The sequence below is a fragment of the Cololabis saira genome, chromosome 17 (genome assembly GCF_033807715.1).
Source record: "Cololabis saira isolate AMF1-May2022 chromosome 17, fColSai1.1, whole genome shotgun sequence".
Classification (NCBI taxonomy): Eukaryota; Metazoa; Chordata; class Actinopteri; order Beloniformes; family Belonidae; genus Cololabis; species Cololabis saira.
The window spans coordinates 30,612,253-30,625,412 of record NC_084603.1 but is presented as its reverse complement, the minus strand read 5'-3'; the positions used below and the strand labels follow the sequence as shown (position 1 = coordinate 30,625,412).

Here is a 13,160-nt window from a genome sequence, read left to right as displayed (position 1 = left end):
GAGTTTAATCTGAGCTCCTGCTTTTGAGAAAACACAGAAACACACACGGGAAAAATGAAATATCAATAAAAAAATTGTTCCCACCTTTTTTTATAATTCTGCTTTAGACTGTTTTTCTCACTCATTGTGGCCGTTGCCATGTGGGTCAGCAAAAACTAAAACAGGCTATCTAAAGTGTAAATGAATTAAATCAAATCTCACAGAATGTGCATCAAATGTCTATATAACAACAATATGTCACAATAGAAGACAAGCAGTGTCATTGCTTTAATGTAAATTGGAAAAGTTAAGGAGGGAAGAAGAGAAGAAAATGTAAATGCCATCAGAAACACGATACATTTGCACGTCAAGCCCATTCTCAAGTAATATTTACATAAACTAGATGAAGAGGAGCTGTAAGAAAACTTTGTATTTCTGTTGCAAATGATTTACAACCACTTCAGTCATTTCAGTGTTGATCCACACAGTTTTCATTTAACGCTGCAGTCAAATTAAAGCTGTGCAGGTCTGTGTAGATCAGTGAATGTAGCTTGTAGTGTGAAAACAAGAAAAGTGCTACATGAAACATACTACTGCGACATTAACATGTTCTTTATAACATTTGTATGATCAGTCACAGATTTGTACGGAAGCGTACAGGTATCGGTTGGGTAAGAGCCAGACCTTTATGGAAGGGTATGACACACTCCAGATAGAGTTAGGATTTTTGAAGAATTGTTTCAACCAATTCATCTTAAATGTTTTTTTTAGGGTGCAGAAATCTCTAGAAAATGTAGTCCATCATTTTCATAGTCATTCATTAGAACAGATTTTTTCAGATGAGTTCTATTTTTCCACAAGAATTTGAGAAGCAGCCTGTCAATCTGAGTAATAACTTGTTGTCCACGAACAGAGATGCATATAGGTGCATAGGTGGTTCAAATATGTTAATTTGTTACTTGAAAATTTTAAAATATGTTTTGTTGATGGGAAAATATGTTTCTCTATTTTTCTTATTTTTGTGAGGGGGGATATATATTGTTTTTCGGCACTACCTTGTTCTCTATAGCTGATATAACATTACTCCTATGTGGGATCAATAAAGTTCTTATTTTTGCCATCTGAGAAAATTAAATATATGATATTTGGTGTCTAACTGTTTCCCAAGTATATTAGTGCGTGTGTGAATGAATAAACGAGACGTAAAACGTAAATTTCTTTGTAGAAAGGCGCTTAATGAAAATAAGTCAATTTACTTGTATTATCGGTAGTTTACAGCGCAGTCTTGCCACATCCAATATGGCGGCGACGTTGACGTATCGCAGCAGCGGGGAAGAACCATGGATGTATGGGAAGAACACTCGATGCAGCGTCTACGTATATATGTCTATGGTTGTCGCCAATCTGTTTTATCCACTGCTCTGCTCTGAAGTAACGGGACCACCAGATTGTCTTTCGATTCGCTGATTCGAATATCTGTGATCCAATCACAGACAAGATTTCATTAGCGCTCAATTATCCCGCAAAAATTCAAAATTTACGGATTGTATAAATAGAATGAGAATTTAGGCGTTAGCAATATTTGGTGGTGGACGATGGGTGTCGGAAATTAGGGATAGGATCAACGCACAATTTCCTCGGAACCTGAACGAAGAGGACCCTGAGGAGAGCTTTAACTGCCATAAATATTATTTGTCATTATTTTATTTGTTTAATTATTTCTGCGATATTTATGCGATTCATTTCCCAAAGTGTTGTATTGTTTTTTGTACTTTTTGTGTAGGAACCTTTCTTCATGCTCTGTGTTGCGCAGGGACACTTTAAATGATTGGAAGCTCAATCAGCAGGTGTGAAGAAGCGCTTGTCATGCTGCATAAGTTATGTGGAAAAGTTTAAGGGTAAAGCTGACATTTTTGGGAAGATTTTTTTTTAAGCGGACTCATTTGCCTCTGGTTATGTGCAGCCAGCGAGGTACAGTATGTTTTATTTACGTTTATATGTGCGTCGTGCATAATTGATTTGCATAATTAATTAGCAGGATTTTCGTAGCCTTCCACAGCTGTGTTTATTCTGTTTATTGTATATTGTTGTTTATTTTGTGCATTATGTATTTAAATAGTTTGACGGTGTTGGTGGTACAAGGAGAGTGGGAGAATAAAGCCATCTGTAAATGAAGAACCGTGGTGTCTGTATTTCTTGGAGGGAGTGATAGGGGCTCTTCCCTTGTTCAAAGGTAAGTGTTTCTATCCTTACCTTTCTGTAATATTCGTCATCATTACTACAGGTGGAATCATTTATTGTTAGTTTGAAAAAGGAAAAAAAAAAAGCTAACCACAACAACAAATTCTGCAAATTATTGTTTTGGCAAAAATACATAATATTCGTTTAGCTTTTTAATTATACACATTTGTGATGTTATTTCTAAGTCAAAATGTTACTGCAGTTTCAAGAATGAATGTACGGAGCTATTAAAGGTATAGTCTGTAATAGGGCTGGGCGATATGGCAAAAAAAGTGATCACGATTTTTTTTCCCATATTGAACGATCTCGATTTTTAAAATCCGAAGATCCCCCCTCCCTTCTGGAATAAAATAGAAAGAAACCAGAGATTAGTTTTTTTTCTATTAACAAATAAAGCAAATAGCATGTTTTAACAAGAGCCATATAGAAAATGGCACAACAAACAGGTAGTTTTAAGCAGTTTAAAAAAGTTTCAAGTAGTTTTAGCAGACAAAAAAAATTTCATGATCATTTAAAATGTAAACCAACCAAAACATGCGGTTGTTCACAGTTTTTCATTTATTTTGCCTTTTTTTTCACAATTGCATAGATAAAATTGCAATGACATTATTAACAACAAAAACAGTAAACTAATGAGTTGAGCCACTGTCAAGCAGCTGGCCATGCTGTTGCTTAAATTGACCAACAGGTGGCTCTCTATCATCACAGTTTGTTTACTGTGCGTGACTCTGACGCTGGTTAGTAATTAAGGAGTTAAAACTCACTCGCCACTTACGGGACTCAGTAGCCAGCAGAAACAGCAGTAGGAGCATTTATTACATGTATTAACTGCACACCGCTATTATGAGAGGTTATTTCTCACAGTATTAGCCTAAAGGGACTTAAGGCTGATTTATGGTCCCGCGTTACACCAACGCAGAGCCTACGGCGTAGGGTACGCGGCAGTACGCACCGTACGGCGCGCGTCGCAACGCGGTTGGGCTTTCTTTTTAATACGAACTGATTAAACTGATTACATTCTGTAGTGGATAGCCTGAGTAATAAGGACGTACCGTTTTTATGGTCACAACAAAATCATCATGGTGAGCTCTGCTTGTTGCCTCCGACACATTCACTCCGCTGAGCGTGCACACACATGCACGCACACACACACCCATGTCGGGGCCGCGGAGTTTCTCCCGGTGATCAGTAATTTGTGTACAAGCAGAGCGAATCACAACTTTAATGAGTGCGGTTCAGTTTGACATTATTGTCAGTCAATGAGGAAAAACATTTAATTTAATTAAAATCTAAAAATAATATTTATAAGCTAAAAAAATAAACGTTAAAGTAGCCGGCTGGACCTAATCCAGTAGTCGGCTATATGGCCGGCAGCCGGCGCTTGTGGAAAGCCCTGCTTTAAGGAACGGACCAGAATTATGCATGGAATGGTGAATAAACATAAAACACAGAGCTACGTACGTCTCCCTACTGGATCCTTACCGACTCGACTAACGCGGAACCATAAATCAGCCTTCAGTGTGTGCTCTGTGTGCTGTTCTGAACACTTCTCTTCTCTGTTGTGCTCATTTTGCTGGGACGTCGGGTCCCTCCGAGACACAACTTTTGCGGTATGCGTTCATTGTTGTGTCTAAAAATGATGCGCAGTGCCCACCCAATCAGAAACGGTCCAGATATTCTGTGATATTTTTTTATATTTATAAAAAAAAATAAAGGATCCCTATAACTTTGATTGGTTGGGCAGGACGCACATTTGGGTGGGCACAGCCCCCCCACTGCCCCCCCTAAAACCGGCCTCGCTTACAGATGAATGAGACATGGGGTAGTTTTGTTGAAAATGTGTTGTCCAAAATGTCCTGGAAAACTCGACTCCTGCAAATGCGCGTTCCCCAAAGTTTGTGGGGGCGTGGCTTTGGACGGAGCGCTGACGGGAGGAGGGGGCGGGGCTTAGAGAAGGTGCCACTTTCAAATCTTGCTAGCTCTCCAACATTACAGACTATACCTTTAACTCGTAGCCTTGCGTTATTTTATTTTTTTCAAATGTCACCAAAGGGGCTCCGTATGAATGGGTTTGAGAAACAATTTTCTTTTTACCATTTTCTTAGACAATAATATGTAATTTTCTGATGTAGATTTGAAATGTTCAGGAGAGAAGAGGGTGTTGGACCTGTCAGGAGAAGGAGGCGGGAGACGTCCAGGACCAGGCAGATCACCTTTAAGGTGTCCGTTTTAAGGAGTCCCTCTTTGAGCCATTACCAGTCTCATCGTGGTAATTTGTCCTTTTTTCCCTTCACTTGACAGTGTTTGTAAAGTTGATTAACAACAAATGTAATAATTTACACAGCAGTTTTAAAATAGTGGTATAGAGGGCATATATCTCAACACAGTTGTATATATGATGTATGATGATATATGATGTAATTTTGAAGAATTTTCTAGGAAAGCCATGTCTTTTTTTTTAGATTTGCCAATATGCCTGTAGGAGCCATTTCTATGTGGGTGTGTGTGTGTGTGTAAGGTACCAAATTGGGCCAGTAGGTGTCCTCACTGTCTCAGTAGTAAATGTTATATAGGTGAGAGTTTTCAATCAGGTGTCAGGTGTTGCTAGACGGAGGAGCTTATAAGTTTTCGGCCGCTACGCTCTGCCCCGTTTCGCTCTGTCACTTTTGTCTGTTGTAGTAGTGAAACAAGTCACAGATAAATGGACTTTTATATGCACTTGTAATGGATTCTTGCACGACATTGAAGATCCTGAAACGGTGATCAATAAAGAAACCATCAAATAAAGAAGTGAAGCTGTAAGTCCTCTGTTTCACTAGACACAAAGTTTCAGTAGTGCAGCAGCAAGTGCGTCAATAAAATGTAGCCTGTTTATGCAGCCCCTCAGTGGTTTTAAGTTTTAGGCTTAACTGCTACAATACCACTATTTTTTCTCTAATCTCATGAACTTTTTTGTTAAAATATAAATAAAATTTAACAAGAACTTTATAAAAATAAATCTTAGCAATAACTTTTACATCTGTGATAGCTGTGGGATCTTTGACTTTTCACTAGTAATACCACTTTCATAATAATATGCCAAGATTTCTTTTTTTCTTTTGTTTTCAGATGCTACTCCTGCCAGCAGGGTGGTCGTCAATTTAAATTTGGATGCTGAGGGATTTGTTGAGGCCCTTTGGCACGGTGTACCTCATGTACTCGAAAGTTTCCACCTGTGTCGGGTAAATGGGAGACGTGAGGTTGTGCCACTGGGGGAGAATTGTCCCAGGGCTATTCAACAGTCCAGAGTCTTGGGCCGTTCCAACCTATATCTGCTTCCAAAGGTATTCTAAAGCTGCCATTGATCCATTAACTTTGGCATCATAGTCATATAATAATACCCGGCTTTATTTGTATTACATTCTCTAATAGTATTCCCATGTCATTTGAATAGATCTGTATAATGTATATAATTTATGTTTTTTTTACATGTGGCATAACCAGTGAGCAGCAGCCCCAGCCGATGAAGTAAGTGATCTTGAGCATACTCAGATGTGTGTTTCGATAATACAGATGTCTGTCCTGCTGACAACATTGATACCGTTCAAAACGATTTGATTGCCTTTTCTTTTTATAGTCCTTTGCACGTGGAGGAAAGGCAGCCTGAAGAAGGCCATAGGCAGCCCCAAGTGGCGATGTAAGTGATCTTGAGCGTACTCGGATGTGCAAAATATAACACCAATAATAAAAGATTTTGCTACAAGTGAATTATAAAATGATGGAAAGAAACAAGTGAAACAAAGAAGAAGCAAATATTTTTCTTTAGAATCTACTTCATTATTTTCTGATATAATAGCGGTGGTCTCTGAAAATGTAGTTACAATCCCAGGGGAATATATACTGATTTCTCTTCCTATCCAATTTTGACATGTATGTAAAAACAGAGAGGACTTATAATTTCAACTAGTGCTGGGCGGTATACCGAATACCGGTGTTTATTTGTCTTATGATATGAATTTTTCATATACCGTAATACCGGTGAGTATGTACAGTAGCGTACACAACTTTGGAAACGCCGCGGCGGAACATAGCGCCGCTGGACACTGTTTGTGAGGGGACTGTTTAGCAGTAGTGATGCACCGATTGTTCGGTAACCGAAATTGTTCGGCCGAAAATGGCAAAAAAAAACACTTTCAGTGTTCGGTGGAATAAGTGGGAAAAAAACCGAACAATTAATAACGGCGTTGTAATATAAGGAAATAGACTGGCCGCTCCCGTACTGGTTGCGCACCACAAACATAAACCATTGGCCAACCAAAAAGTAACCCCATAAGAATTTTACCTAACATTCACCAGGAGGTGGAACCAAAACAACATAATGCTGGGAAATTAAAAAAATTTCAGTTTTTTATGTTCAATAAATATTTTCTACCTTGTAATTTTGTAAAAGATTTTTTTCTTTGAAAAGCATGCCTAAATCAAATTTATTTGATTTATGCAATGGTGAAAAAATTGGCAAAATAAATGAAAAACTGCAAAGAACCATGTTCGGTATTGTTCGGTATTCGGTCAAGTGTTTATTATTATTTTCGGTTTCGGCCACAAATTTTCATTTCGGTGCGTCACTATTTAGCAGTTGCATTGTTTACAGCGGACATATGTGGGTGAAGATGGCTGAAAACGAAAGTCCCACAACTGTTCCAGAACATAACACCGGGGAACTTGTTCCGAAAAGAGGAGCAGTGTCGGCTGTGTGGAAATTCTTTGGCTTTAAAAAAGACGACGTCCAACAAACAACAATCATCTGCAAGTGTTGTATAGCTAAAGTTGTAGCCGCGGGAGGCAACACTAGCAACTTGCTCCACCACCTCAGCCGCAAACATGTGATAGAATATCAAGAATGCATGAAGCTGAGATCTCCACCACGTCTACAGGTAACACTAGAAGTGCGGGAGAAAAGTCAAGTCAGACAACACTTAAAGTCTTTAAGTGTTGTCTGACTGATTCTCTCACTTAGTTAGAATCATAAGTGCCGCCACCTCATTGTAAACGGCAACATTTTGTGAGGCCATGCAAACCTGTATTTATACTAGTGTGGACATTAATGTTTTTCTACAATATTTCCTCCTCATGACAGTAAAATAGCCCATTCTAAGCCAATTTACTGCAGCAATTCCTTTCCAAATCATTAGAAAATGTGGTTAACACCCAGTTGTGCATGAAAAAAAAAATACTGTGATATACCGTGAAACCGATATAATTTTGAAAAATACCGTGATATAAATTTTTGGTCATACCGCCCAGCACTAATTTCAACTAATCTATGTATTTGTTCATCCATGGATCAAAGGGAGGATTTCTACATTGATTCCGAGGGCTCAGAAGAGACAGTGAGGAAATGGTCCCTGCATCTCCACCAAGGATCAGTCCTGATGTGTGTAAATGAAATCATAGTTACGGGTGTTTTAAGTATCTAGTTGTTTAATCCTACTGTTGGTTACTTAATGTACTCATATTCTGTTGTTTTTAATTGCAGGATGACAAGGAACTCTCTCTCATGTCATGAAAGAATTCCAGGTCGACAATATTGAGGTGGCCACGACAACGTCGATAATCGCCAGACGCCGCCATATACTGAAAAGTTCCTGTTTTGGCATTTCTAAATCCTATTTTGCCTGGAACAAAATTCCCCTGGTGGATGATTACCGGGGTCCGAGAAGGGAATTTTTTTCGGTAAGTTTAACGTATATACACTTTTCCAGGTGGGGGGAAAAGTCCAGGAGGAGCCGGATTCGAGCCGCTGCTCCTTCACATTGAGAGGAGTCAGCTGAGGTGGCTTGGGCATCTGTACTGGATCCTCCTGGACCCCTCCCTAGGGAGGTGTTCCAGGCATGTCCCTCCTCCCTAGGGAGGTGTTCCAGGCATGTCCCTCCTCCCTAGGGAGGTGTTCCAGGCAGGTCCCTCCTCCCTAGGGAGGTGTTCCAGGCATGTCCCTCCTCCCTAGGGAGGTGTTCCAGGCATGTCCCTCCTCCCTAGGGAGGTGTTCCAGGCAGGTCCCTCCTCCCTAGGGAGGTGTTCCAGGCATGTCCCTCCTCCCTAGGGAGGTGTTCCAGGCATGTCCCTCTTCCCTAGGGAGGTGTTCCAGGCATGTCCCTCCTCCCTAGGGAGGTGTTCCAGGCATGTCCCTCCGGGAGGAGACCCCGGGGAAGACCCAGGACACGCTGGAGAGACTATCCCCCAATCCCAATCCGCACCCTCACAGACTCGCAGACTTACGTGCACACTCCCGCACCTTGCGTAAGGGCTTAGGGCTGTCCCATTCCTCAAGTGGTTAAGTGCGCGAGGGCTCCCGGCAGCCATTTTGAGCCCTTACTGCTCCCTTCCCGTAAGTCAGCATCCCCGCACACTTTGGGAAAGGGAATTACCCACAGTTCATTGCGTTGTGACATAAAAGGAGGTTACCAGGGAGAATGTAAACAAAACAGGATGGCGGAGGAAAAGGAGCCACGTGCGACTGCGGGACGTACAGTAGGAAATTCACCTTTTAAGTATAAATACATATCCCACTGATGATTTAAATTCAGAAACTGTTGTCCCGTGATGATTTTACAACAGTCCTATTATTTCCTTCACAAAGAGCGACCAACAAACGCTCAGCTTAATCGAACTCCGTTTGGAGAATGAGACCCTATTTACGGGTCACAGAAATGCCTCTTCCCACGCGTTTGAGTATGTATTAAGATAGTAATCTGCAGAAATGTCAGTTCATGATTATTTATTTAGCGGGTCATGACTAAACCATAACTTGAGATATATTATTACACACTCCTGCTGTGGTTCATGTCATGCACAGATAATCAGAATCCCTTCACAACATACATTTTCTACACTCAACAGTGTCATCATTAAAGAGATTGGACCTAGTAGGGGTCATAACAGCGAGCCAGGCTGCAAAAAAAGTGGGAAAACTTGAAGAAGAAGTACAGGGTGAATAAAGTTTGATGAAAGTTTGGTGATCCAGTGAATGGGTCACTGGATCACATATGGGATTCTTCTGCATGTGGATACAGGTATGCTTCACACCATGGTGGATCTTCGGAAATCATCTGTCTCCGGTCCTGCAGTATAAATGGGGTTCATAACAAAATATAATTTGACCTTGTCTCCTTCACACAGGATCTGATCTTGCCGAAGACTGGCTCTGGAACAGAGGCTGGAGGGGTCACAGCCGCAACCTGGCCTTATTATGAGGCCATGCACAGAGCCCTGGGGCAGAGGGACTCCATCAGGCCTCTCAATCTGATTGCCAGTGCAGTGGACTCAAGTGAAGAGGGGCCTGATGAGGGGCCCAGTTCCTCTGCTCCAGGACCTGATGAGGGCCCTGGTACTTCTGCTCCTGCTCCAGGTTCATCCATGACAGCTACAGGGAAGAAATCAAGGAAGAGGAAAAATGAAGTGTTGGCCTTACTAAAGGACTACACGGAAAAACAGGACAAAAGGCTGAAGGAGCTGGACGAAAAGGAGGAGGAGGAGAGGGAAAAGAGGAGGGATGAGCACTTATCCCAGTTAATTGACATTTTTGGCAAGATGGTCGACAAGAGTTAGTTTTCCTCATCATTTTTTCATTCATAATTTGAGGTTCAATTTCTTTTGTTTCATTCATATTGGACATATCCTCAGTGTTGACCTGTGTAATAAACAGACTTTCTTTTCCCTTACCTGAGTACAGTGTTTGAATTAAGATTTCCTGTGTTAACAGAAATGCATACATGTAAATACTAGCAAGATAGTTTTAAATCCAACACAAACAAGTCAGGCAGTTTATTTGTTTATTTGATTTGTTCATTTAATTGGATCTCCATTAGCTGCCACCAGAGTAGCAGCCACTCTTCCTGGGGTCCACACACAACAAAACATAAGACACAATAAATCAACAAAACGTAAACACAATAAGACATCAAAACATCACATGAGACACAATAGATATCATGTCTGACAAAACGGCATAGGCTTCAAATTAAAACAAACTAAAGTACACTAAAACCAACCATCACAATACATAAACTGTATCCCACCTAATGCCCTCAGATTTAGATAACATTTGGATACAAATTGATGTATATGGCTTAATTTAGGGTGGCGAATTGTGTTTTGTGTTGTGGATAACCGGGGCAGGGCTACATAAGTTTTCACTTCTCCCTGCTCCATTTCGAGCAGGCAAAAAAAAGGGAATAAAAAATAAAGCCAGTGAGGCATGTTTTTGTTCATGATTGTTATGATTTGTATTATATTGTATTTATGATTATTTTCTAACTATTGTTATTTGGTTTGAATATATATATTTTTCATTATTGAGCATGTTTGAAATAGTTTTTCATTCATTCAATGTGTTTCTCAGAAAGTTCTTCAAAACCTGTCTTAGTCGGTGCTTCAATAATTTAAATTGGCAACTTATTCCACACACACAGAGCCCGATATATTATAGACCTCCAGGCAGTAATGTGGCGATTCATTTATTTATGACCACAAATTCAAACAATTTCAGCAAGTTGAACAAAAAACGTTGCAGTAAATAGTAACGATATAACTGAAATATTTAGCTCAGGTTACCATCAATTTATACGCTCTCTTACAACAATGAAATGACATCATGCTCAGAATGGAAAGTAATATTAGATGGTCATAACACAGCTGGAATATTTAACTAAGGATACCATCCGTTTACAGGCTCTTACTAAACTAAAATTAGGCTACAACATGCTCGTCATGGTAAATAATAATCAGATGGTCATAAAATAACTTAAATACAATGTCATGAGCGCTTTAGTGACATCTACTGTAACTATGATCTTGTAATGGGGCCTGTATCTCGAGGGGTGCAGACACATGAGCGCAGAGCCTGTCCCAGATGTGCACGCCACTCTGCTCCTGGACGCTTTCATCCAGCTCTGCAGGGGGACCAGGTTCCTCAGGCTGTTCCTCCGGCTCGTCCATGATTTCTCCATGTCTGAGGCAGATGTTGTGGAGGAACGCACACGCCAACACTACCTCGGAGCAGAAGTGGGGCCTCACTTCCAGGGCCTTGAAGGAGGTGGTACGCCACCTTGCCTTCATCATCCCGAACAACCTCTCGATTATGGAACGGGCTCTGCTGTGCCTGGTGTTGAACCGCTCCTGAGTTCTCCCCTGTAATGGGTGCCTGTACGGAGTGATGACGGTGGTCGGCAGCTCCAGGCAGGGGTTACCGCCATCTGCTAAAAGAAAATAACCTGGTGTGGGGTACAGGGCATTAACATAAACCGGGCTGTTCTTGAAAATGCGGGTGTCATGGACAGAACCTCCATACCCTACAAAAATGTCCAGGAAGCCCCCATTGGAGTCACAGATGGCTTGGAGCTGAATGGAATAAAACTGTTTGTAATTAAAATAATCCAGTTTATTGATTCTGGGTGGTTTGATCCGGACTTGGCACCCATCCATAGCCCCCACAGCCTTATCGAAAGCCTCATGTTGGGCTAGATAACCAAATCCTTGGCCAACTTCTTGTAGTGCGTCCGCACTGGGGAAGAAGATGGCCCTGGATTTTTTTCTGCGGATCGCTTTTGCGGTCCTGTGGACACCGTGCTCTTTGGGACGTCAAAGGCCTGCGCAGTCACTCCATAAGAAGTGGCATGCGCAAGCCAATAAACAAAAATGAGGAGCTCCAAGTGAACCCCCCATCCGTGGTCCCTCTCCTGGGCCAACAGCTCCACGAGACCGTGGAAAGCCTGCCTCGTGAGGCGGAATGCAGGCTTCATGTCCTGCTCCACATCCAGGTACATCCGGAGGATTGGCACTCTGTGATTGAGCCTGGAATACTAGATGCGCTGGTATGGGTAGATTGAAAGAAAGACAATATTAACAAGGAAATGCATTTGTACTGTGCGCATATTTAAAGTGTGTTCACTGTATGCTCCTTTATATAGGCTACCACTTCGTTTTCAGCTTTTAAATGAACTATGACTTAAATGAATAATAGTTATTGATATTATTATTAGTACTTTACTTTATTCTTGATTTCGGACCCAGGGGGATCCATATCACAATGTAAACAACACATGAAGTCTGTTAAAGTGGGTTGCATCTGAATGTAATTTCAAGCCTGCCAGGTATGACAAGGGATTCAAACAGTGGGAAATTAAGGGAATTACAGCTTGGTGCACTCTAGAGAAAGATGGGGAGCTGGAGAGTTTTCAGGACATGAGAAACAAATATGATTTAGATGTACACGAATTCTACAGATACTTACAGCTAAGAGATTATTACAGGAAGGAAATCAAGGTGGATCCCTCTATGGAAGTGAATGGTGTGATACAAGCAGTGATTAATATTTACAAGGACACCAAATGTAGAATAATATCGACAATGTACCAAAAACTGACAATGAACAAGAATACGACTGACTATGTAAAAGAAAAGTGGGAGTCAGAGCTTAATATAAACATTTCCGACCAAGATTGGCTAAATATGTGGAAAATGCATCAAACATCCACCAATTCGCGTATATGGAGGGAGTTTTTTTGGAAAAACTTGATCAGATACTTCATAACACCCAAGGTCAAGGGTAAATATTTGAATGTGAACCTTCCCTGCTGGAGAGAATGTGGAGCAGTAAGCCCAGATCATGCTCATGTGTTTTGGAAATGTGATAAGGTACAACTGTTTTGGAAGATGGTACATAAAACTCTGCAAGAGGTGTTAAGGTATGAGATCCCTATGTGCAGTAAGGTACTCTATTTGTGTAATTTTACAGACGAAAGTGTGCATGCAGGGGATAGATACCTGGTAAAGATATTGTTAATAGCGGGTAAAAAAGCTATCACAAGGAAATGGGGTAGAGTGGACTCTCCGAATCAGGAACAATGGATGGAGATAATAGAGGAAATCTATGTAATGGAAAAACTGACACATCGTTTAAGACT

At 40.9% G+C, this 13,160-nt stretch overlaps 1 long non-coding RNA gene across 1 annotated transcript; it reads left to right on the top strand.

The window, feature by feature from the left end:
• Positions 1-5,431: 5,431 nt before the first annotated feature.
• LOC133464053 (uncharacterized) lies at positions 5,432-5,964 on the top strand. The gene is made up of 3 exons (XR_009784405.1): positions 5,432-5,543; positions 5,704-5,727; positions 5,837-5,964. It is a non-coding gene; the product is annotated as an uncharacterized LOC133464053 (long non-coding RNA).
• Positions 5,965-13,160: the final 7,196 nt, after the last annotated feature.